The sequence below is a fragment of the Paralichthys olivaceus genome, chromosome 9, assembly GCF_024713975.1.
Source record: "Paralichthys olivaceus isolate ysfri-2021 chromosome 9, ASM2471397v2, whole genome shotgun sequence".
NCBI classification, from domain to species: Eukaryota; Metazoa; Chordata; class Actinopteri; order Pleuronectiformes; family Paralichthyidae; genus Paralichthys; species Paralichthys olivaceus.
In genome coordinates, this window is record NC_091101.1 from 6242475 (window position 1) to 6264406 (window position 21932).

At 40.4% G+C, this 21932-nt stretch overlaps 17 non-coding genes across 17 annotated transcripts; all 17 read right to left on the reverse strand.

Moving 5' to 3' along the window:
- Window positions 1–423: 423 nt before the first annotated feature.
- Window positions 424–497, reverse strand: trnan-guu (transfer RNA asparagine (anticodon GUU)). Its single transcript has one exon. It is a non-coding gene; the product is annotated as a tRNA-Asn (tRNA).
- Window positions 498–1182: 685 nt separating this feature from the next.
- trnan-guu (transfer RNA asparagine (anticodon GUU)) lies at window positions 1183–1256 on the reverse strand. Its single transcript has one exon. It is a non-coding gene; the product is annotated as a tRNA-Asn (tRNA).
- Window positions 1257–1708: 452 nt separating this feature from the next.
- trnan-guu (transfer RNA asparagine (anticodon GUU)) lies at window positions 1709–1782 on the reverse strand. Its single transcript has one exon. It is a non-coding gene; the product is annotated as a tRNA-Asn (tRNA).
- A 261-nt stretch (window positions 1783–2043) lies between these two features.
- On the reverse strand, window positions 2044–2117 carry trnan-guu (transfer RNA asparagine (anticodon GUU)). Its single transcript has one exon. It is a non-coding gene; the product is annotated as a tRNA-Asn (tRNA).
- Window positions 2118–2372: 255 nt separating this feature from the next.
- trnan-guu (transfer RNA asparagine (anticodon GUU)) lies at window positions 2373–2446 on the reverse strand. Its single transcript has one exon. It is a non-coding gene; the product is annotated as a tRNA-Asn (tRNA).
- Window positions 2447–2802: 356 nt separating this feature from the next.
- Window positions 2803–2876, reverse strand: trnan-guu (transfer RNA asparagine (anticodon GUU)). Its single transcript has one exon. It is a non-coding gene; the product is annotated as a tRNA-Asn (tRNA).
- A 356-nt stretch (window positions 2877–3232) lies between these two features.
- trnan-guu (transfer RNA asparagine (anticodon GUU)) lies at window positions 3233–3306 on the reverse strand. The gene has a single exon. It is a non-coding gene; the product is annotated as a tRNA-Asn (tRNA).
- A 1020-nt stretch (window positions 3307–4326) lies between these two features.
- Window positions 4327–4400, reverse strand: trnan-guu (transfer RNA asparagine (anticodon GUU)). Its single transcript has one exon. It is a non-coding gene; the product is annotated as a tRNA-Asn (tRNA).
- A 579-nt stretch (window positions 4401–4979) lies between these two features.
- trnan-guu (transfer RNA asparagine (anticodon GUU)) lies at window positions 4980–5053 on the reverse strand. The gene has a single exon. It is a non-coding gene; the product is annotated as a tRNA-Asn (tRNA).
- A 483-nt stretch (window positions 5054–5536) lies between these two features.
- Window positions 5537–5610, reverse strand: trnan-guu (transfer RNA asparagine (anticodon GUU)). The gene has a single exon. It is a non-coding gene; the product is annotated as a tRNA-Asn (tRNA).
- Window positions 5611–6630: 1020 nt separating this feature from the next.
- trnan-guu (transfer RNA asparagine (anticodon GUU)) lies at window positions 6631–6704 on the reverse strand. Its single transcript has one exon. It is a non-coding gene; the product is annotated as a tRNA-Asn (tRNA).
- A 579-nt stretch (window positions 6705–7283) lies between these two features.
- On the reverse strand, window positions 7284–7357 carry trnan-guu (transfer RNA asparagine (anticodon GUU)). The gene has a single exon. It is a non-coding gene; the product is annotated as a tRNA-Asn (tRNA).
- Window positions 7358–7511: 154 nt separating this feature from the next.
- Window positions 7512–7585, reverse strand: trnan-guu (transfer RNA asparagine (anticodon GUU)). Its single transcript has one exon. It is a non-coding gene; the product is annotated as a tRNA-Asn (tRNA).
- Window positions 7586–7941: 356 nt separating this feature from the next.
- Window positions 7942–8015, reverse strand: trnan-guu (transfer RNA asparagine (anticodon GUU)). Its single transcript has one exon. It is a non-coding gene; the product is annotated as a tRNA-Asn (tRNA).
- A 596-nt stretch (window positions 8016–8611) lies between these two features.
- trnan-guu (transfer RNA asparagine (anticodon GUU)) lies at window positions 8612–8685 on the reverse strand. Its single transcript has one exon. It is a non-coding gene; the product is annotated as a tRNA-Asn (tRNA).
- A 261-nt stretch (window positions 8686–8946) lies between these two features.
- Window positions 8947–9020, reverse strand: trnan-guu (transfer RNA asparagine (anticodon GUU)). Its single transcript has one exon. It is a non-coding gene; the product is annotated as a tRNA-Asn (tRNA).
- A 579-nt stretch (window positions 9021–9599) lies between these two features.
- Window positions 9600–9673, reverse strand: trnan-guu (transfer RNA asparagine (anticodon GUU)). Its single transcript has one exon. It is a non-coding gene; the product is annotated as a tRNA-Asn (tRNA).
- Window positions 9674–21932: the final 12259 nt, after the last annotated feature.

The following is a 21932-nucleotide window of genomic DNA, read 5'->3' on the forward strand; positions in this document are numbered from 1 at the left end:
AAACATAGGTCTGTTCAGGTCCCAAACTGTATTTTTTAAACAATACGGTCCTATTGAAAGAATAGGTGTATGATTCAGGTATCTTGTTGCCTTTTGGTAAACTATTTTCATCATATGATTTTTCAGCCCCTCGCCCAGTTCACAGAAGCAAGATTTGTTGTTAAACTCAAACTAGCTACATAATTAAAGCACATGCGTCCCTGGGTGGGCTTGAACCACCATCCTTTCGGTTAACAGCCGAATGCGCTGACCAATTGTGCCACAGAGACCGCCTTAATGTGATGTAGAAGGGGTGTGGCCTCTGAGTCTGGTCAACTAGTTTTGGTCAAGTAGATTCATCATATGGTTTTCCAGCCCCTCACCCAGTTCACAGAAGCAAGACTTGTTGTTCATATCAAACTAGCTACATAATTAAAGCACATGCGTCCCTGGGTGGGCTTGAACCACCATCCTTTCGGTTAACAGCCGAACGCGCTGACCAATTGCGCCACAGAGACGGCCTTATTGTGATGTAGAAGGGGTGTGGCCTGGAACTTCTATTCATTAAGGACTAATGCAGATTAAAACATAGGTCTGTTCAGGTCCCAAACTGTATTTTTTAAACAATACGGTCCTATTGAAAGAATAGTTGTATGATTCAGGTATCTTGTTGCCTTTTGGTAAACTATTTTCATCATATGATTTTTCAGCCCCTCGCCCAGTTCACAGAAGCAAGATTTGTTGTTAAACTAGCTACATAATTAAAGCACATGCGTCCCTGGGTGGGCTTAAACCACCATCCTTTCGGTTAACAGCCGAACGCGCTGACCAATTGTGCCACAGAGACCGCCTTATTGTGATGTAGAAGGGGTGTGGCCTGGAACTTCTATTCATTAAGGACTAATGCAGATTAAAGCATAGGTCTGTTCAGGTCCCAAACTGTAGTTTTTAAACAATACGGTCCTATTGAAGGTATAGGTGTATGATTCAGGTATTTTGTTGTTTGTTAATTCAGTTAATTTCATCAAATAATTTTGCGCCACAGAGACCGCCTTATTGTGATGTAGAAGGGGTGTGGCCTCTGAGTCTGGACAACTAGTTTTGGTCAAGTAGATTCATCATATGGTTTTCCAGCCCCTCACCCAGTTCACAGAAGCAAGATTTGTTGTTAAACTCAAACTAGCTACATAATTAAAGCACATGCGTCCCTGGGTGGGCTTGAACCACCATCCTTTCGGTTAACAGCCGAACGCGCTGACCAATTGCGCCACAGAGACGGCCTTATTGTGATGTAGAAGGGGTGTGGCCTGGAACTTCTATTCTGGCCCCTCGCCCAGTTCACAGAAGCAAGATTTGTTGTTAAACTCAAACTAGCTACATAATTAAAGCACATGCGTCCCTGGGTGGGCTTGAACCACCATCCTTTCGGTTAACAGCCGAACACGCTGACCAATTGTGCCACAGAGACGGCCTGATTGTGATGTAGAAGGGGTGTGGCCTGGAACTTCTATTCATTAAGGACTAATGCAGATTAAAACATAGGTCTGTTCAGGTCCCAAACTGTATTTTTCAAACAATACGGTCCTATTGAAAGAATAGGTGTATGATTCAGGTATCTTGTTGCCTTTTGGTAAAGTAGATTCATCATATGGTTTTCCAGCCCCTCGCCCAGTTCACAGAAGCAAGATTTGTTGTTAAACTCAAACTAGCTACATAATTAAAGCACATGCGTCCCTGGGTGGGCTTGAACCACCATCCTTTCGGTTAACAGCCGAATGCGCTGACCAATTGCGCCACAGAGACGGCCTTATTGTGATGTAGAAGGGGTGTGGCCTGGAACTTCTATTCATTAAGGACTAATGCAGATTAAAACATAGGTCTGTTCAGGTCCCAAACTGTATTTTTTAAACAATACGGTCCTATTGAAAGAATAGGTGTATGATTCAGGTATCTTGTTGCCTTTTGGTAAACTATTTTCATCATATGATTTTTCAGCCCCTCGCCCAGTTCACAGAAGCAAGATTTGTTGTTAAACTCAAACTAGCTACATAATTAAAGCACATGCGTCCCTGGGTGGGCTTGAACCACCATCCTTTCGGTTAACAGCCGAACGCGCTGACCAATTGCGCCACAGAGACGGCCTTATTGTGATGTAGAAGGGGTGTGGCCTGGAACTTCTATTCATTAAGGACTAATGCAGATTAAAACATAGGTCTGTTCAGGTCCCAAACTGTATTTTTTAAACAATACGGTCCTATTGAAAGAATAGTTGTATGATTCAGGTATCTTGTTGCCTTTTGGTAAACTATTTTCATCATATGATTTTTCAGCCCCTCGCCCAGTTCACAGAAGCAAGATTTGTTGTTAAACTAGCTACATAATTAAAGCACATGCGTCCCTGGGTGGGCTTGAACCACCATCCTTTCGGTTAACAGCCGAACGCGCTGACCAATTGCGCCACAGAGACGGCCTTATTGTGATGTAGAAGGGGTGTGGCCTGGAACTTCTATTCATTAAGGACTAATGCAGATTAAAGCATAGGTCTGTTCAGGTCCCAAACTGTAGTTTTTAAACAATACGGTCCTATTGAAGGTATAGGTGTATGATTCAGGTATTTTGTTGTTTGTTAATTCAGTTAATTTCATCAAATAATTTTGCGCCACAGAGACCGCCTTATTGTGATGTAGAAGGGGTGTGGCCTCTGAGTCTGGACAACTAGTTTTGGTCAAGTAGATTCATCATATGGTTTTCCAGCCCCTCACCCAGTTCACAGAAGCAAGATTTGTTGTTAAACTCAAACTAGCTACATAATTAAAGCACATGCGTCCCTGGGTGGGCTTGAACCACCATCCTTTCGGTTAACAGCCGAACGCGCTGACCAATTGCGCCACAGAGACGGCCTTATTGTGATGTAGAAGGGGTGTGGCCTGGAACTTCTATTCATTAAGGACTAATGCAGATTAAAGCATAGGTCTGTTCAGGTCCCAAACTGTAGTTTTTAAACAATACGGTCCTATTGAAGGTATAGGTGTATGATTCAGGTATTTTGTTGTTTGTTAATTCAGTTAATTTCATCAAATAATTTTGCGCCACAGAGACCGCCTTATTGTGATGTAGAAGGGGTGTGGCCTCTGAGTCTGGACAACTAGTTTTGGTCAAGTAGATTCATCATATGGTTTTCCAGCCCCTCACCCAGTTCACAGAAGCAAGATTTGTTGTTAAACTCAAACTAGCTACATAATTAAAGCACATGCGTCCCTGGGTGGGCTTGAACCACCATCCTTTCGGTTAACAGCCGAACGCGCTGACCAATTGCGCCACAGAGACGGCCTTATTGTGATGTAGAAGGGGTGTGGCCTGGAACTTCTATTCATTAAGGACTAATGCAGATTAAAACATAGGTCTGTTCAGGTCCCAAACTGTATTTTTTAAACAATACGGTCCTATTGAAAGAATAGTTGTATGATTCAGGTATCTTGTTGCCTTTTGGTAAACTATTTTCATCATATGATTTTTCAGCCCCTCGCCCAGTTCACAGAAGCAAGATTTGTTGTTAAACTAGCTACATAATTAAAGCACATGCGTCCCTGGGTGGGCTTGAACCACCATCCTTTCGGTTAACAGCCGAACGCGCTGACCAATTTCGCCAAAGAGACCGCCTTATTGTGATGTAGAAGGGGTGTGGCCTGGAACTTCTATTCATTAAGGACTAATGCAGATTAAAGCATAGGTCTGTTCAGGTCCCAAACTGTAGTTTTTAAACAATACGGTCCTATTGAAGGTATAGGTGTATGATTCAGGTATTTTGTTGTTTGTTAATTCAGTTAATTTCATCAAATAATTTTGCGCCACACAGACCGCCTTATTGTGATGTAGAAGGGGTGTGGCCTCTGAGTCTGGACAACTAGTTTTGGTCAAGTAGATTCATCATATGGTTTTCCAGCCCCTCACCCAGTTCACAGAAGCAAGATTTGTTGTTAAACTCAAACTAGCTACATAATTAAAGCACATGCGTCCCTGGGTGGGCTTGAACCACCATCCTTTCGGTTAACAGCCAAACGCGCTGACCAATTGTGCCATAGAGACGGCCTTATTGTGATGTAGAAGGGGTGTGGCCTGGAACTTCTATTCATTAAGGACTAATGCAGATTAAAACATAGGTCTGTTCAGGTCCCAAACTGTATTTTTTAAACAATACGGTCCTATTGAAAGAATAGGTGTATGATTCAGGTATCTTGTTGCCTTTTGGTAAAGTAGATTCATCATATGGTTTTCCAGCCCCTCGCCCAGTTCACAGAAGCAAGATTTGTTGTTAAACTCAAACTAGCTACATAATTAAAGCACATGCGTCCCTGGGTGGGCTTGAACCACCATCCTTTCGGTTAACAGCCGAACGCGCTGACCAATTGCGCCACAGAGACGGCCTTATTGTGATGTAGAAGGGGTGTGGCCTGGAACTTCTATTCATTAAGGACTAATGCAGATTAAAACATAGGTCTGTTCAGGTCCCAAACTGTATTTTTTAAACAATACGGTCCTATTGAAAGAATAGGTGTATGATTCAGGTATCTTGTTGCCTTTTGGTAAACTATTTTCATCATATGATTTTTCAGCCCCTCGCCCAGTTCACAGAAGCAAGATTTGTTGTTAAACTCAAACTAGCTACATAATTAAAGCACATGCGTCCCTGGGTGGGCTTGAACCACCATCCTTTCGGTTAACAGCCGAATGCGCTGACCAATTGTGCCACAGAGACGGCCTTATTATGATGTAGAAGGGGTGTGGCCTGGAACTTCTATTCATTAAAACATAGGTCTGTTCAGGTCCCAAACTGTATTTTTTAAACAATACGGTCCTATTGAAAGAATAGGTGTATGATTCAGGTATCTTGTTGCCTTTTGGTAAACTATTTTCATCATATGATTTTTCAGCCCCTCGCCCAGTTCACAGAAGCAAGATTTGTTGTTAAACTCAAACTAGCTACATAATTAAAGCACATGCGTCCCTGGGTGGGCTTGAACCACCATCCTTTCGGTTAACAGCCGAATGCGCTGACCAATTGCGCCACAGAGACTGCCTTAATGTGATGTAGAAGGGGTGTGGCCTCTGAGTCTGGACAACTAGTTTTGGTAAAGTAGATTCATCATATGGTTTTCCAGCCCCTCGCCCATTTCACAGAAGCAAGATTTGTTGTTAAACTAGCTACATAATTAAAGCACATGCGTCCCTGGGTGGGCTTGAACCACCATCCTTTCGGTTAACAGCCGAACACGCTGACCAATTGTGCCACAGAGACGGCCTGATTGTGATGTAGAAGGGGTGTGGCCTGGAACTTCTATTCATTAAGGACTAATGCAGATTAAAACATAGGTCTGTTCAGGTCCCAAACTGTATTTTTTAAACAATACGGTCCTATTGAAAGAATAGGTGTATGATTCAGGTATCTTGTTGCCTTTTGGTAAAGTAGATTCATCATATGGTTTTCCAGCCCCTCACCCAGTTCACAGAAGCAAGACTTGTTGTTCATATCAAACTAGCTACATAATTAAAGCACATGCGTCCCTGGGTGGGCTTGAACCACCATCCTTTCGGTTAACAGCCGAACGCGCTGACCAATTGCGCCACAGAGACGGCCTTATTGTGATGTAGAAGGGGTGTGGCCTGGAACTTCTATTCATTAAGGACTAATGCAGATTAAAACATAGGTCTGTTCAGGTCCCAAACTGTATTTTTTAAACAATACGGTCCTATTGAAAGAATAGTTGTATGATTCAGGTATCTTGTTGCCTTTTGGTAAACTATTTTCATCATATGATTTTTCAGCCCCTCGCCCAGTTCACAGAAGCAAGATTTGTTGTTAAACTAGCTACATAATTAAAGCACATGCGTCCCTGGGTGGGCTTGAACCACCATCCTTTCGGTTAACAGCCGAACGCGCTGACCAATTTCGCCACAGAGACCGCCTTATTGTGATGTAGAAGGGGTGTGGCCTGGAACTTCTATTCATTAAGGACTAATGCAGATTAAAGCATAGGTCTGTTCAGGTCCCAAACTGTAGTTTTTAAACAATACGGTCCTATTGAAGGTATAGGTGTATGATTCAAGTATTTTGTTGTTTGTTAATTCAGTTAATTTCATCAAATAATTTTGCGCCACAGAGACCGCCTTATTGTGATGTAGAAGGGGTGTGGCCTCTGAGTCTGGACAACTAGTTTTGGTCAAGTAGATTCATCATATGGTTTTCCAGCCCCTCACCCAGTTCACAGAAGCAAGATTTGTTGTTAAACTCAAACTAGCTACATAATTAAAGCACATGCGTCCCTGGGTGGGCTTGAACCACCATCCTTTCGGTTAACAGCCAAACGCGCTGACCAATTGTGCCACAGAGACGGCCTTATTGTGATGTAGAAGGGGTGTGGCCTGGAACTTCTATTCATTAAGGACTAATGCAGATTAAAACATAGGTCTGTTCAGGTCCCAAACTGTATTTTTTAAACAATACGGTCCTATTGAAAGAATAGGTGTATGATTCAGGTATCTTGTTGCCTTTTGGTAAAGTAGATTCATCATATGGTTTTCCAGCCCCTCGCCCAGTTCACAGAAGCAAGATTTGTTGTTAAACTCAAACTAGCTACATAATTAAAGCACATGCGTCCCTGGGTGGGCTTGAACCACCATCCTTTCGGTTAACAGCCGAACGCGCTGACCAATTGCGCCACAGAGACGGCCTTATTGTGATGTAGAAGGGGTGTGGCCTGGAACTTCTATTCATTAAGGACTAATGCAGATTAAAACATAGGTCTGTTCAGGTCCCAAACTGTATTTTTTAAACAATACGGTCCTATTGAAAGAATAGGTGTATGATTCAGGTATCTTGTTGCCTTTTGGTAAACTATTTTCATCATATGATTTTTCAGCCCCTCGCCCAGTTCACAGAAGCAAGATTTGTTGTTAAACTCAAACTAGCTACATAATTAAAGCACATGCGTCCCTGGGTGGGCTTGAACCACCATCCTTTCGGTTAACAGCCGAATGCGCTGACCAATTGTGCCACAGAGACGGCCTTATTGTGATGTAGAAGGGGTGTGGCCTGGAACTTCTATTCATTAAAACATAGGTCTGTTCAGGTCCCAAACTGTATTTTTTAAACAATACGGTCCTATTGAAAGAATAGGTGTATGATTCAGGTATCTTGTTGCCTTTTGGTAAACTATTTTCATCATATGATTTTTCAGCCCCTCGCCCAGTTCACAGAAGCAAGATTTGTTGTTAAACTCAAACTAGCTACATAATTAAAGCACATGCGTCCCTGGGTGGGCTTGAACCACCATCCTTTCGGTTAACAGCCGAATGCGCTGACCAATTGCGCCACAGAGACTGCCTTAATGTGATGTAGAAGGGGTGTGGCCTCTGAGTCTGGACAACTAGTTTTGGTAAAGTAGATTCATCATATGGTTTTCCAGCCCCTCGCCCATTTCACAGAAGCAAGATTTGTTGTTAAACTCAAACTAGCTACATAATTAAAGCACATGCGTCCCTGGGTGGGCTTGAACCACCATCCTTTCGGTTAACAGCCGAACGCGCTGACCAATTGCGCCACAGAGACAGCCTTATTGTGATGTAGAAGGGGTGTGGCCTGGAACTTCTATTCATTAAGGACTAATGCAGATTAAAACATAGGTCTCTTCAGGTCCCAAACTGTATTTTTTAAACAATACGGTTCTATTGAAGGTATAGGTGTATGATTCGGGTATTTTGTTGTTTGTTAATTCAGTTAAGTTCATCAAATAATTTTGCGCCACAGAGACCGCCTTATTGTGATGTAGAAGGGGTGTGGCCTCTGAGTCTGGACAACTAGTTTTGGTAAAGTAGATTCATCATATGGTTTTCCAGCCCCTCGCCCATTTCACAGAAGCAAGATTTGTTGTTAAACTCAAACTAGCTACATAATTAAAGCACATGCGTCCCTGGGTGGGCTTGAACCACCATCCTTTCGGTTAACAGCCGAACGCGCTGACCAATTGCGCCACAGAGACGGCCTTATTGTGATGTAGAAGGGGTGTGGCCTGGAACTTCTATTCATTAAGGACTAATGCAGATTAAAACATAGGTCTGTTCAGGTCCCAAACTGTATTTTTTAAACAATACGGTCCTATTGAAAGAATAGTTGTATGATTCAGGTATCTTGTTGCCTTTTGGTAAACTATTTTCATCATATGATTTTTCAGCCCCTCGCCCAGTTCACAGAAGCAAGATTTGTTGTTAAACTCAAACTAGCTACATAATTAAAGCACATGCGTCCCTGGGTGGGCTTGAACCACCATCCTTTCGGTTAACAGCCGAACACGCTGACCAATTGTGCCACAGAGACGGCCTGATTGTGATGTAGAAGGGGTGTGGCCTGGAACTTCTATTCATTAAGGACTAATGCAGATTAAAACATAGGTCTGTTCAGGTCCCAAACTGTATTTTTTAAACAATACGGTCCTATTGAAAGAATAGGTGTATGATTCAGGTATCTTGTTGCCTTTTGGTAAAGTAGATTCATCATATGGTTTTCCAGCCCCTCGCCCAGTTCACAGAAGCAAGATTTGTTGTTAAACTCAAACTAGCTACATAATTAAAGCACATGCGTCCCTGGGTGGGCTTGAACCACCATCCTTTCGGTTAACAGCCGAACGCGCTGACCAATTGCGCCACAGAGACGGCCTTATTGTGATGTAGAAGGGGTGTGGCCTGGAACTTCTATTCATTAAGGACTAATGCAGATTAAAACATAGGTCTGTTCAGGTCCCAAACTGTAGTTTTTAAACAATACGGTCCTATTGAAAGAAAAGGTGTATGATTCAGGTATCTTGTTGCCTTTTGGTAAAGTAGATTCATCATATGGTTTTCCAGCCCCTCGCCCAGTTCACAGAAGCAAGATTTGTTGTTAAACTCAAACTAGCTACATAATTAAAGCACATGCGTCCCTGGGTGGGCTTGAACCACCATCCTTTCGGTTAACAGCCGAACGCGCTGACCAATTGCGCCACAGAGACCGCCTTATTGTGATGTAGAAGGGGTGTGGCCTGGAACTTCTATTCATTAAGGACTAATGCAGATTAAAACATAGGTCTGTTCAGGTCCCAAACTGTATTTTTTAAACAATACGGTCCTATTGAAAGAATAGGTGTATGATTCAGGTATCTTGTTGCCTTTTGGTAAACTATTTTCATCATATGATTTTTCAGCCCCTCGCCCAGTTCACAGAAGCAAGATTTGTTGTTAAACTCAAACTAGCTACATAATTAAAGCACATGCGTCCCTGGGTGGGCTTGAACCACCATCCTTTCGGTTAACAGCCGAATGCGCTGACCAATTGTGCCACAGAGACGGCCTTATTGTGATGTAGAAGGGGTGTGGCCTGGAACTTCTATTCATTAAAACATAGGTCTGTTCAGGTCCCAAACTGTATTTTTTAAACAATACGGTCCTATTGAAAGAATAGGTGTATGATTCAGGTATCTTGTTGCCTTTTGGTAAACTATTTTCATCATATGATTTTTCAGCCCCTCGCCCAGTTCACAGAAGCAAGATTTGTTGTTAAACTCAAACTAGCTACATAATTAAAGCACATGCGTCCCTGGGTGGGCTTGAACCACCATCCTTTCGGTTAACAGCCGAATGCGCTGACCAATTGCGCCACAGAGACCGCCTTAATGTGATGTAGAAGGGGCGTGGCCTCTGAGTCTGGTCAACTAGTTTCATCATATGGTTTTCCAGCTCCTCGCCTAGTTCACAGAAGCAAGAACTCAAAAAATCTACATAATTAAAGCACATGCGTCCCTGGGTGGGCTTGAACCACCATCCTTTCGGTTAACAGCCGAACGCACTGAGCAATTGTTTCACAGAGACCTCTGTTTCGCAAAATAGAAGGGGTTTGGCCTTAGACTTCTATTCACACTCATGTGTATCTGTTAATTCTGGTATTTTTTATCACATTTAGAATTAAGGCTGGTTAAAACATCGTATTTCTTAAAATATTGCATCGGTGTAATAGGTGTTAAATTCAGGGAATTTGTTGTCTGTTTGTTCAGTTAATTTCATCATATGGTTTCGAGCTCCTCTCCTAGTTCACAGAAACAGGATTGTTGTTAACATCAAACTAGTTACCTATTGCTATAAATAATGGCCATAGGCCTCAGCCCCTTGAAGACACCGCTCTGTAATAGAATACAATTTAAAAGAATCAAAAAGTAAAGCCACAATTCTCTTTGATTGTATTTTGTTCCGAGCAAAATGATCTAGACCCTTTACATTTAGTACTGACAATGGTCTTATTCACAGGGTAGCTACAGGATCAATACACTGAATAAAATTAGTCAGTCAACATTCATCAGTTATGGTAATACATAATGAAAAATGCGCAATAAACCAAACTTAAAATTACCCTTAAATTTCCAGTATTAAAACCAGAGTTTCAAAATACTTTATTTCAAGTAAAACATACAGTGGCCCTGAGAGCTCAAAGCACTGCAACTTAAGAAAACACATCCAAGTAGACAAAACACAAGCAAAGCAATCTTCATCAATTTAACAAAACAACTTATTACAAACAACACATTACGCAGAACACAACACATTACATAAATGTGCTGCGATTACAGAAAACGGAAGTACTTCCAGGGTGCACTAAAGACAAACTGATATTTGGGATTGTATACGGCTCGTAGGTGTCAGAGGGTTAACAGCAGACATCCGCAGTCATTTCTGAATAATTAATCTGAATCATCCATGTTAAAATAAACCAAAAACACTTTTCCAACATCACTGACGGACACCGACTTTGACAATGTCAAACCATGGCAACAACCGTGTCCAGACGGTGTTCATCACTTTTGATATTCCCCCGGGAACACTAATTCAATTCAATTCAATTCAATTTTATTTGTATAGCGCCAAATCATAATATACATTATCTCAAGGCACCGGTCAGGACCTTAAAATCATATTAAATATAGAGAGACTCAACATTTCCCACAATGAGCAGCACTTTGGCGACTGTGGAGGAAAAACTCCCTCATTAACAGGGAGAAACCTCTAGAACCAGGCTCAACATGGGCGATCATCTGCCTCGACTGGTTGGGGTGAGCAAAGAAAACAGGGGGGAGGAGATGAGAGAGGGGTTGGAAAAGAGAGGAGAGAAGAGAGAGGGATAGTGGGGAGGGGGAAGTAGGTGAGAGAAAGACCGGGGACACTTGGGCGCCATCAGGTATCAGATCTGACTGGTTAAAAATGGAACAACAGTGTAAAGATTATTAATTACTGTGGATAACAGACACATTTTATATCATAATGAATTACTGCGATATTGTAATAAGTAATAGGAGAAGTTGTTGTCCTGAGGTTCTGGGGTCGGAGATATCTGAACTGAGAGAGAAAAAAGAGAGAGAAAAAAGAGAGAGCGACTATGGGAGTACAAAGTGAAATAGTCATTGACATGTATTAAAATAAATAAATGAGCGAATGTGGAGGGACAGAGAGAAGTGGAGAGGTGCTCAGTGGATGATGGGAGTTCCCCCAGCAGTCTAGACCTATAGCAGCATAACTAAGTGATGGTTCAGGACTCACCTGATCCAGAACTAACTATAGGCTTTATCAAAGAGAAGAGTTTTAAGTTTAACTTTAAAGGCAGAGATGGTGTCTGCCTCCCAAACCCAGAGTGGGAGCTGGTTCCACAGGAGAGGAGCCTGATAGCTAAATGTTCTACCTCCTGCTCTACTCTTTCAGACTCTTGGAACCACTAGAGAGCCTGTGTTTTGGGAACGAAGTGATCGATTTGGATAATATGGTGTTATCAGGTCTTTGATATATGAAGGGGCTTGATTGTTAAGGGCTTTATATGTGAGGAGCAGGATTTTGAAATCTATTCTGAATTTTACAGGGAGCCAATGTAGAGGAGCTAAGACAGGAGTAATATGATCTCTAATTCTAGTTCTGTTGTTGTTTTCTGTAATTGCAGCCCGTTTCTGTAATGTGTTGTGTTGTACGTAATGTGTTCTGTTATCTGTAACGTGTTGCGTTGTCAAATTGCATGTCTTATGTCATTGATTTCTCAAAAAATAATTTGTGGATCTTAATGAAGTAAAATCTGGCCTGTTCAGGACACCAATATTTATGCGTGTGTGCATATTTGGTGCAAATTCTGATCTAGGAATTGAAAAGTGGATTAATAAGGGGACATGTCGGCCTTGCCAGGGGTATTATAAAGTGTCTTGAAATAAAAAAAAGACTTAAAATAAAATTCAATACAATAAAATAAAATAACACATTTAGTTACCTTCCAAAGTGGAAGGTTAAGTCAAGTTTTAGGCATATCCACAGCATTCTTATTACAGTTTGGCCTGAATGTGTAATCCTTCAGTGTTGGTAGGTAAATCTGATGTTTGTCAAATGACTCATCATATTTAAGGCAAAGAATAACTGTATTACACACACTTGCACTGTTACAACTACACATTCAGATTCTCCCTTCATCTGCAGTATTTCCACTGTGTTTCCCATTTGAATTTGAATTTAAGATTTTCGGCAGCCTGCAAAAGGTCAAAGTCAATATGTCAAACATTCACTCTGTTCTGTCATCACATCAAAACTCACAAACACATTGACCTTGACCTTCATTGTTCATACTGTGTCTCTATGTCAGTGTTAACTTTGAAATCCCAAACGAAAGAACAGGCTGTTTTGATATTTTACAGTCCATTAATGGGGGAGATACTCTTTAACAATAGATTCATTATAGCTTTTTCAGTTTGAATGCTTGTTGTAAAATGAGTGCAAGAAAGAAGCTCTGTCACCATAACAGATTAATTCATAAGAAAACACACTCACACAATTCCCTTCTCACTACAAACTCTAATAATTCTTCTGTCACTTGTTGTTTGCCAAGATGACAGTGATATGTGTGTGTTAGTATGTGTGTGCACGTCTGTCCACTCAAATATGTCTTCAGTCGTTTTGATATCAACTGAGATGTGCTTAGGGCCCAGCCGTGGTTATGACCTTCCTGATGCCCTGCTTTGTTACATAGTTGTAGTGACAGACCATAAGTGTGTGTGTGGGGTTGCTGTATTTTCGAAATATACTAATTTAAATCACTGTAATGCTCTTTTCTATAGGGTCAAATGTAACATCTCTGCAGATTATTCTCTGATGTGAAATGTTTGCTGTAACTTGCTCCCAGCTTTTCCAATTTTTGATTTTTATTTGTCTCTGGTTTGTGGGTGTGTGCACGTGCAACAGTGTAGCAGACTGAAACAAGACAGATGGCCGGATCTTCCCACATAGCCAAAAGTAAAGCAACAGTGTCATTGCCAGACATTTTAAAAAGAGGTAAAATCTCTCTCTCACTTCCCTCTTTTGCTCTCTCATACACACACACACACACACACACACACACACACAGCCAGTTAAAGAAGAGAAAAGGGAGATGTTTGCAGAACACCTTTTGTTAACCCATTCATAGCAAATACAACATATGCATGAATCTCTCACAAAGATCTCGAGTGGTTTTTATGTCACCTTTCTATCTGCTTCAGGGGCTGAGAAATACAGCTCCTCAGATGTTAGACATGGATTGGAGGACACTGACACGGGCAGGGTAGAAGATGCACTGAACACAGCAGTGTGTCTCTCCAGTCGTTCCACTGTACTGACTCTGGAAAATAGGATGAACGACTGTACTGAACAATTGGTACAAAAGTTTTCGAAATATAAAAATGTAATCCCAAAATCCAACCAGAACTACAGAGCTGTGTCATTCTGTGAACTCTCACAGTTAATAATGGACGTGTTGCTGCACCAAGGCCTCCTCTGGAGTAGTTTTGTATCTGCAATATTTGAGGGTTAGAACAATGGTCAACTTCTCCTGTTAATCTTCAAGCACAATCCCAACCTCACTAATAACACCCAGAGACACTTTGACTCCTCAGACTTTATTTTTAAAACATTTCAGTGTTTTTTTATCATTTTTAAGCTTATATATTCCCCATTTTTGTTTAATGGTGTTGGTTTTGTCTCGCAATCATCATCATTTTTGTGAAAGAAATTAACATTAATCATAATCCCATGTTTTTACATTTCTTTTGGTAGCGACATACTACTGTCATGATATTTGTTATTATTTCTTTATCTGAAGACTGACAAAAAAATGATACATCTTCTGGCTCCCCTCCATGTTTTTTCTCTCATCATCTTGCTGACACGTGATATAAAGTGTGTTTTGTGTGGGGAGTAAGAACCTCAATCTGATTGGTCAAACTCGGTTGCATTTCACATAAATTACATTCATCACATTTCAAACCGCCTACAAATGTGGTTTGAATCCAGACTAAAGCAACTCATTATGTGTCATAATGACATATAATATGATGAGATGTAATAAAACCTCCATTTCATTTTTTTATGATGCTATGAAAACATGAAGACACAATCAATATCCATTGTGTGAAAAAAATTGATTTGAATGCTACAGATGTGTGTGTGTGTTTGTACAGCTGTCTTTGTGAGGACCAGTTTTAACATTTAACCTACAGAGTGAGGACATTTTTGTCAAAGTGAGGACATTTTGGCCGGTCCTCACTTTGTGACCCCCCTTTAATGGACTGTTTGGTTTAAGTTTAGGTTTAGGTTAAGGGTTAGGGTTAGGCATTTAGTTTGGATGGTCAGGGTAAGGGGCTGGGGAATGCATTATGCCAATGAGTGTCCTCACTAAGACAGCTGTACAAAAATGTATGTGTGTGTGGGTTGGTGGGTGTGTGTCCGTGTCTGTATGCATCATTAAAGCCAGTTAATGGCCATGTTTTGTTGACTGACAAAAAGTGCTGTTCATTCTGGTGGAAAGGACAGTCAGATGTGTCTATCTTTTTCATCACTCCGTCTCTCTAATCTCCTCCCTTCTCTCTCTCTCTGTCTTTCTCGATCCCTCCATCTGAGTCTAGACATTTGTTTGAAGAAAAGGTTCAGGAAGTCAAATCGTCTTTCTCTTTTTGTCCCTTCATTTCTTTCTCTTTTGCTTTCAATTTCATCTCCCTCTTATTTAATATCTCTCTATGTCATATTTGTCTCCAACTTTGTCCCTTATTTCTATTTTCCAATTTCTGCTTACCTTCACTAGCTGACAGTATATTGTCCTCAAGCATTAGTCTTTCGAGGACACATCCACGTTGCATGTTTGGGGAAATGAATATTCCATGCGTTATGATTGGCACAGCTGGCGGTCTGTGTCCTTCACCCTTGTGGAAAATCAAAGGCTGTTAACCCTGGAATCTCTATCTACCACTGTGGACCCAGCAGTAGACCTCAAGACGGAATCAGAAATAAAAAGGTTACGTCCAGCACAATTGTAATGTACAAAGCTTATTTTGCAGATGGCACAGTGTGAGTTCTTATCTTACTCTTGGACCTGATCAACAATTCCATTTCTTACTATTTACAAATCAACTAGAGCTTGATTTGTTGGAACTGAAATACTTTGAAATGGCTTTAATAAAATGTAAGTTTATGACATATTTGACCAAAGAAATTGTACTGTTATCGATTGCTGTTTGTCAACCAGTGTGTGCACGTGCCTGTGTACAGTATATACATGCAGGAAAAAAGGACATTATCAAACTATGCTCCACTGGGTTTCAGGTGTGCACTATTGCACCTATTTCTCTTACTTTCTATTTCTCTCTGTCACTTCCTTGCATCTCAACCTTTTCCTTACTCTAAATTAATTCCTCCCTTCTCTGACTTTATTTGTCTTTCTCTTTACTCTGACTCTGAGCTTGTCAGGAAAAGGTCCACCATTACTCTCTCTTCCCTCCCTAAATATCCCCCCATCCTACACTCCATCACCTAGGAGGTCAGGAAGGATGGAGACTGGAGAAGATAGGAATTGGAAAGGAGAGGAGGATGAGGAATCTTAGGAGGTAGGTGGAGGGGAGGTTGACATATTGCAATGCAAACTAAATACATTCATCTGTACAGAACTAGCAGCTTTCTACATGATCTATGGTGGGTTAATAGAAACATGCATGAAAACACCTCTCTCACACACACACACACACACAGAGCAATGTATGTACATCAGTGTACACAAGTACATCACCCGAGGGAGATGAACAGGCCGATCAGGTTGGATTTTCCATCTCCTCAGATGTGTTTGGTGGTAAATTTAGTCATAAATCTTTTTTTTAAGGCATGGGTTCAATAACTCTTGTACTTATATTACACTTTTCAAGCAATACTTTTCTCTACAGGTTTAAATGAAAAGAAGCGGGGACACGGTGGTTCGGCTTGATACACAGATGTAACATTGTTAAAGAAAAAAGTAGCAACGCTGTTCTTTAAAGATCAAAATGATCTAACATATGACTAACATAAATCCACCTGAAGAGATCTCAGGCAGGGTTGGACTGTGAAAGAAATTCAGCCCTGGACTTATCCACAGGGATCATCCAGGAGGGGAGGGAAGTCCAATAACACTGGTCATGGCTGAGTCCACTGACATGGTGGCTCACCACTATTCATCCTTACGTGCCCATTGGCTAGTGTAACACTGGTCATAAACAAAGTCTGGGGGTCACAAGATGACTAAAGGAATAAGGGGGGAAAAAATAGTCGTATTAAATTGTCAGAGTTTTATTTTTGTTGTGCAATATTGTAAACATCAACCTCTTAAGATTTCTCTTAACTTAACCAATTAGAAAAAGAGAAACTGTTTGTATCTGTATGTTTGCTGGCAGGACAGTTAAAGACTTCTGGAAGACATGTCCATGTGATTCGATGAAGGCATATACTGTATCTGCTTCTGCAGAACAATAACTGGAGATTTTGTCGTTCACAAGCCCACACTGACAGAAAGGAGACAGACCAGCAGGGGCCCTACAGTGTTGCAGCGAAGACAAAAAAACAATGCAGGCATCAGTATAAAAAGTTGAAAACAAAGTGTACATTTCCACCATTGATGAAAATGTCTCTCGACTCAAAGAGCTCTCTTGGCCTGGTCAAAATGAGAACGTCTACGTTTATTGGCCTCCGTTATGAGCAAACTTGACATAAAGTGAACTGCGGATAAAGGGGAAATTGTTACTCTTGATGGCTGGCTAAGTCTTGGTCAGCTATTTTTTTTTGCCAGAGGGAGGGTAAGGGTGAGGGGGAGACATGGTATGGGGATACATTCTGCTTAGAATGAAGTTTCTACTGATGCTGATCATTCCTTTAAAAGTTGTGAGGTTATTGTTCTTATGGCCAGAGCAGAGAGCTAATAAGAGCTAGAAGAGGTTGCTGTGTCAGTGTGTGAAAAAAAGGCTGGATGGAGAAGGTGAGTTGAGGTATGGAAACAATTAATAAAATATTTTTTGGGGTTAATGCAAAAGTATTTTAACAATTTGTCCATCTGTCGTTAACTTTAACTGCTCACATTAATCAGTCAATTAATCTCTCATGTAATTTAGTAGTGGTTCAGGAATAAAATTTAATAATCCAGACTAAATTAGTCTGGTTCTTGACCTCCAAATAACAGGTCTAAACGAAGACCATGCTAGCAGGATTATGAATATTTCTCCCACCAGAGCCTGAATCCCTTCCAAACAAAATGGGGTTAAGTGAAGATGACATTGATGCATCTGTTGATTGTTGTAAGAGACACTGGGATTGAACAGATCATGTCACGTCACCTCAGCTATTCTGTGATGTTTTTCCAGATTGGATTCTTTTAAGCGAATCACTTTTTTTAATTGACTTTCACACTTTAATTATTTTTGCTTTGAGCCTTGCTTATGTGCATCATTGGTCAGCCACAAATTGGCTCTGATAAGAGCAGTAATGTAGAGGTGCATCGCATTAAGATCACTAGGTTTTCACACTCACACCATAAAGTTCAGTTGCTCATCATGACAAATGTAAGTGAACTAATATTTGCAGCAGTTGCTGGAGTTTCTATATCTACTGAAAATGGTGCAGATGGAACTTACTCAAGTGAATGCTAATGGTTTAGGGCAAATGACCCAAATAAGAATCAGTTAACATGGCTATGACATAAATCAGTTGTGAAGTGGAAACTAATGGCAGTTCATTCTTATTACAGATGGGTGAACTAGCATCAGGCAAGCCTGCGTAACATCAAACATTTTTTAATTTGAATACTTTTCACTTCATTCTAGGGCTGGGAATTAGTGTCCGGTGGTCACTCACCACTTTGGTTCTGGCTAAAATAATACAACAGCTATTAGATGAAAGTGACATCACATTGTATACAGTCATCTATGCTGCCCAGAGGATACACCCATGTGACTTTGGCCATCCTGTTTCCATACCATGACAATGGAGTTGACATTTGTATATTTGAGTGAAATGTCTATAGCTATAAAATGTGGTATTTTCATGTCCTCATCAGTGTTAATGAAACTGTGAAACTAATAACTCTCCCATCGTCCTCAATAGTACTCAGTGTTTGTGCCAGGAAATATTATAATGCTTATATGTTATACTAAGATGTTACACATTCAAAACTAATAAGCATGTTGGCATTGTCAATTTGATGACGTGCAATTGCTAATTCAGCTCAAAGCAGCTCTGATTGTCACAGAACTGCTTGCATGGCTAAAACTTGTTATAACTGGAATTTTGATCATTTGATAGCAGGTTATTATTAGATTTCTAATGTGCCACTCTCTGTGTGATGTATTTACAAAGCTGGTTTAAATGTTGCAACCTGTGTTGTGAGATTCTGACATTTCCAGTGGTACTGTCTCACTGTCTTCTCTAGGGAGAGACGATCCAGACAGACAGATGACTCTGTGTGTATTTGTGAACAATTATTTGCCGATGTGTATTTAAGAGAGTCTAAATGTAGCAGCTGTTAGAGGGCATTTAGCAGAGTGCATCCCACATTAGAGGATCACATTCGATTTCTCATACTACTTCACAGCTGATTGGGTATTGCAACATAAACGTTTAGAGAGAGAGGTCACTTAAGGTGAGGCAAACCCTGCTTTGTTAAACCGATGGTCACTGCTGTAATAGGTTGAGCTTATAAAAGTGAAATACACACTGCAAAGTCCACCTAGGCTTCTCCCTATCTGTCTTATTCGCCTTCAGGCAGCTATGGTCTTTTAATTAATGGTTAATATTACATGAACTTGTGAAGACGTAGAGCTCATTCCCTGTTTTTTCAATTTGTGTCTCTGCTTCCCTCTTCGCCTTTTATTGCCATTAAAGCTCTCCTATCAAAGTTTTTGGTGCTTGGTTGTAAAAATCATTGTGCAAGACAATATATTTTGAGCCTTGTGCATTTAAAGAAAACACTACAGAGGCAGAAAACCTACAAAATGGGAAATCAATTGCACTGTGACTCACTTTGATTACTTGCTTTTGCTGAGATCATGCTTTTTTTATTTTTGCCTTTAACAACTTTTATTTGTCTCTGTGGAAACAGTACTTTTCCTCAAAGCTTGGTGATAGAGCAATTTCTTTTAGTCATGAGCAACAACTTCCTCCAAAATGAAACCAAAATATCCAGGATACAGGTGCTGTCATCTTGCACCATTTATGTCATTTGGAGTCAGAGTCCAAATGACCAATACCATGGTCAGTCTCAGCTGTCAATCATGACATCTTACCCGGTTTTTACAACATACATCAATGAAATAAAAAATACCTTAAAATGACAGAAACCATCTTTATAAACAATGTACTTGACTTGTACTTTGATTTCTTTTTATTTAGACCATATCCAAGTCACCAGCATGGAAGAGTTTATGACCTATGCAGTAGCCAGCTTCTTGGGTGCAATCCAGATTTGTTTGGCTTCACTTTTGTGGAGCTGTTATGTCGATAATATTTTTATACATTCATTGGTCCTGAACGACATTTAAAGTAAGAAACTTCTTGCTGCATGCTAACCACTGCACAGAGATCTGCCCATTTGGTCAAGTTTTGAGTATTCCTAATCATCAATGATTATTGTTATGGGAACCGATTAAGGACAAACATGTCTCATTTTCCACGTCTGGTCTCCCCATGTGATATGCTACATATTAGCAAGTGCTGAAGGGCAAGTAAAGGATATCAAACCATTACTTACAAACTCTTGAGCAGAACTCTTAAGTCCTCAGGGGAAGGATCGTAAGCACCACTTTTAAGAGGTTCCACACTCAAATGTCTCATCTGCTTTTCCTCCTCTGAGTCACTTTCATTTCCTACTCATCCTGCTTATCCTGAACCTCTGCATCTCCACGTATAATTTCCAACGAGCACGTAGTTCCAGCTGCCCTGCAACATCCATCTGTCATGGGACAGAGACAGTGTCTTGCCCCTCAGTACACCAATCAGCCACAACATGAAAACCATCATATCTGTTCACGTTTTAGGGGTGGTTGGTGTATTATCCAGTGTAGTATCACATAACTGCACTTTGTGTCTTCAGATTGTGGTGAAAATTCCTTCCCATTCTTCAATGATCCTGAAAACCTCTGGAAACACCTGCCTCATATCCTTGCATATAGATCTGATCAGTGATGACTTCTTGTGAGGGTCCTGAGGATGACTGATGAACAGTAGGCAGTTAGGTGGCCTCAACTGTTTCACTTTGGATGCAGCAGCAGCAGGATGAGGAGCAAATGTTTTTTAAACTGGGTTTTGGGTATTTTTGTGTGTTGTGCACATAGAGTGCTCAATGCCTAAAGGTTTGTAAAACATTAAAAAGTACAGTTGCAGTGGACAAACATTCAATGACATTTCACCTTGTTACAAAATAATATATTATTTTACAACTCAACCTTGAAATTATTACGGTTCGCTCCAAAATGTTCTTTTCTGGAAAGTAATTGTTTCCAAATAATTTCCACTCACTGCTTCCTGGCAACCCTGAAAATGTTTCCATGCAACGTCAGTGACCAGATTATGTTTTCTAATGAAGTGATGAGGATGTGTACCAAATACATTAATGCTTAACATGTCAGTAAAATGTTCACAGATAATTATTGATTATTTTCCACCAGAATATCTGATCTCACACTACAGCATCCACATGTAGAGATTCCAGCGTTATTCAACTTCATGATGATATTTTAACACTGAGGTTAGTAAAATATTCTTGTACACACACGTCACACCCATACAAAGACACACTGGATGTGAGTTTATTATGTCTGTCTATAATTAGCGGTGGGTTGGAGAGGAAGCCGTCTTGCCTGTCTGTCATGTTATCAGATGACTGACCAACTGACAGTCACTATGATTTATCAGCCGGATATTACATTTCCATAATTCCACTCTGTCTCTCACCTCATCATCTGTCTCTCTCTGTCTTCCTCATACTTCATTTCATTTTTAAGACTGGGTGATCACAAAGCTCTCTATTACCTGCCAGCTCACCACTGGGAGGTCAGAGGTCAGTCTATAGTTGGTAGGGTTCAGTGCCTTGCATGAGAACACAATAGGGCTGATGCTCAAGGGTTATTGTGTTGGGTTATACATGCCCAATTTCATAGTGTGAGCTTTGATGAAAATCCATCAATACTCTCTTCCCCAGAGGGCTTCATTCCTCAAACCCTTTTATTTTGCTGTCATCATGGTGCCTGAGGTTGTTCCTGGTTTCTGGGTTGTTTCTACTCACCATTAATACCAATTGTACAAATGAACCTTTTTATATAAATTATAAATATGTATGAATTATATTACAGTCATCATATGACCTTTATTAATTTGCATTGTATTTTAGAATATTCAATGGGTTGCTTTGGACTAAGAATGTTTATTTAGAAATGTTTAGTTTTATTATTTTATAGTTTACTCTCTTTTATCATAATTAACCACTTTTATTTTATTTTTTTATCTCTTTTTTATTCAATTTTTATTCTTCTAATTTTCTTCTATTTTAGTTTCTTGATTTAGTTTTTATTCTACACTCGTTTTCCACTCTC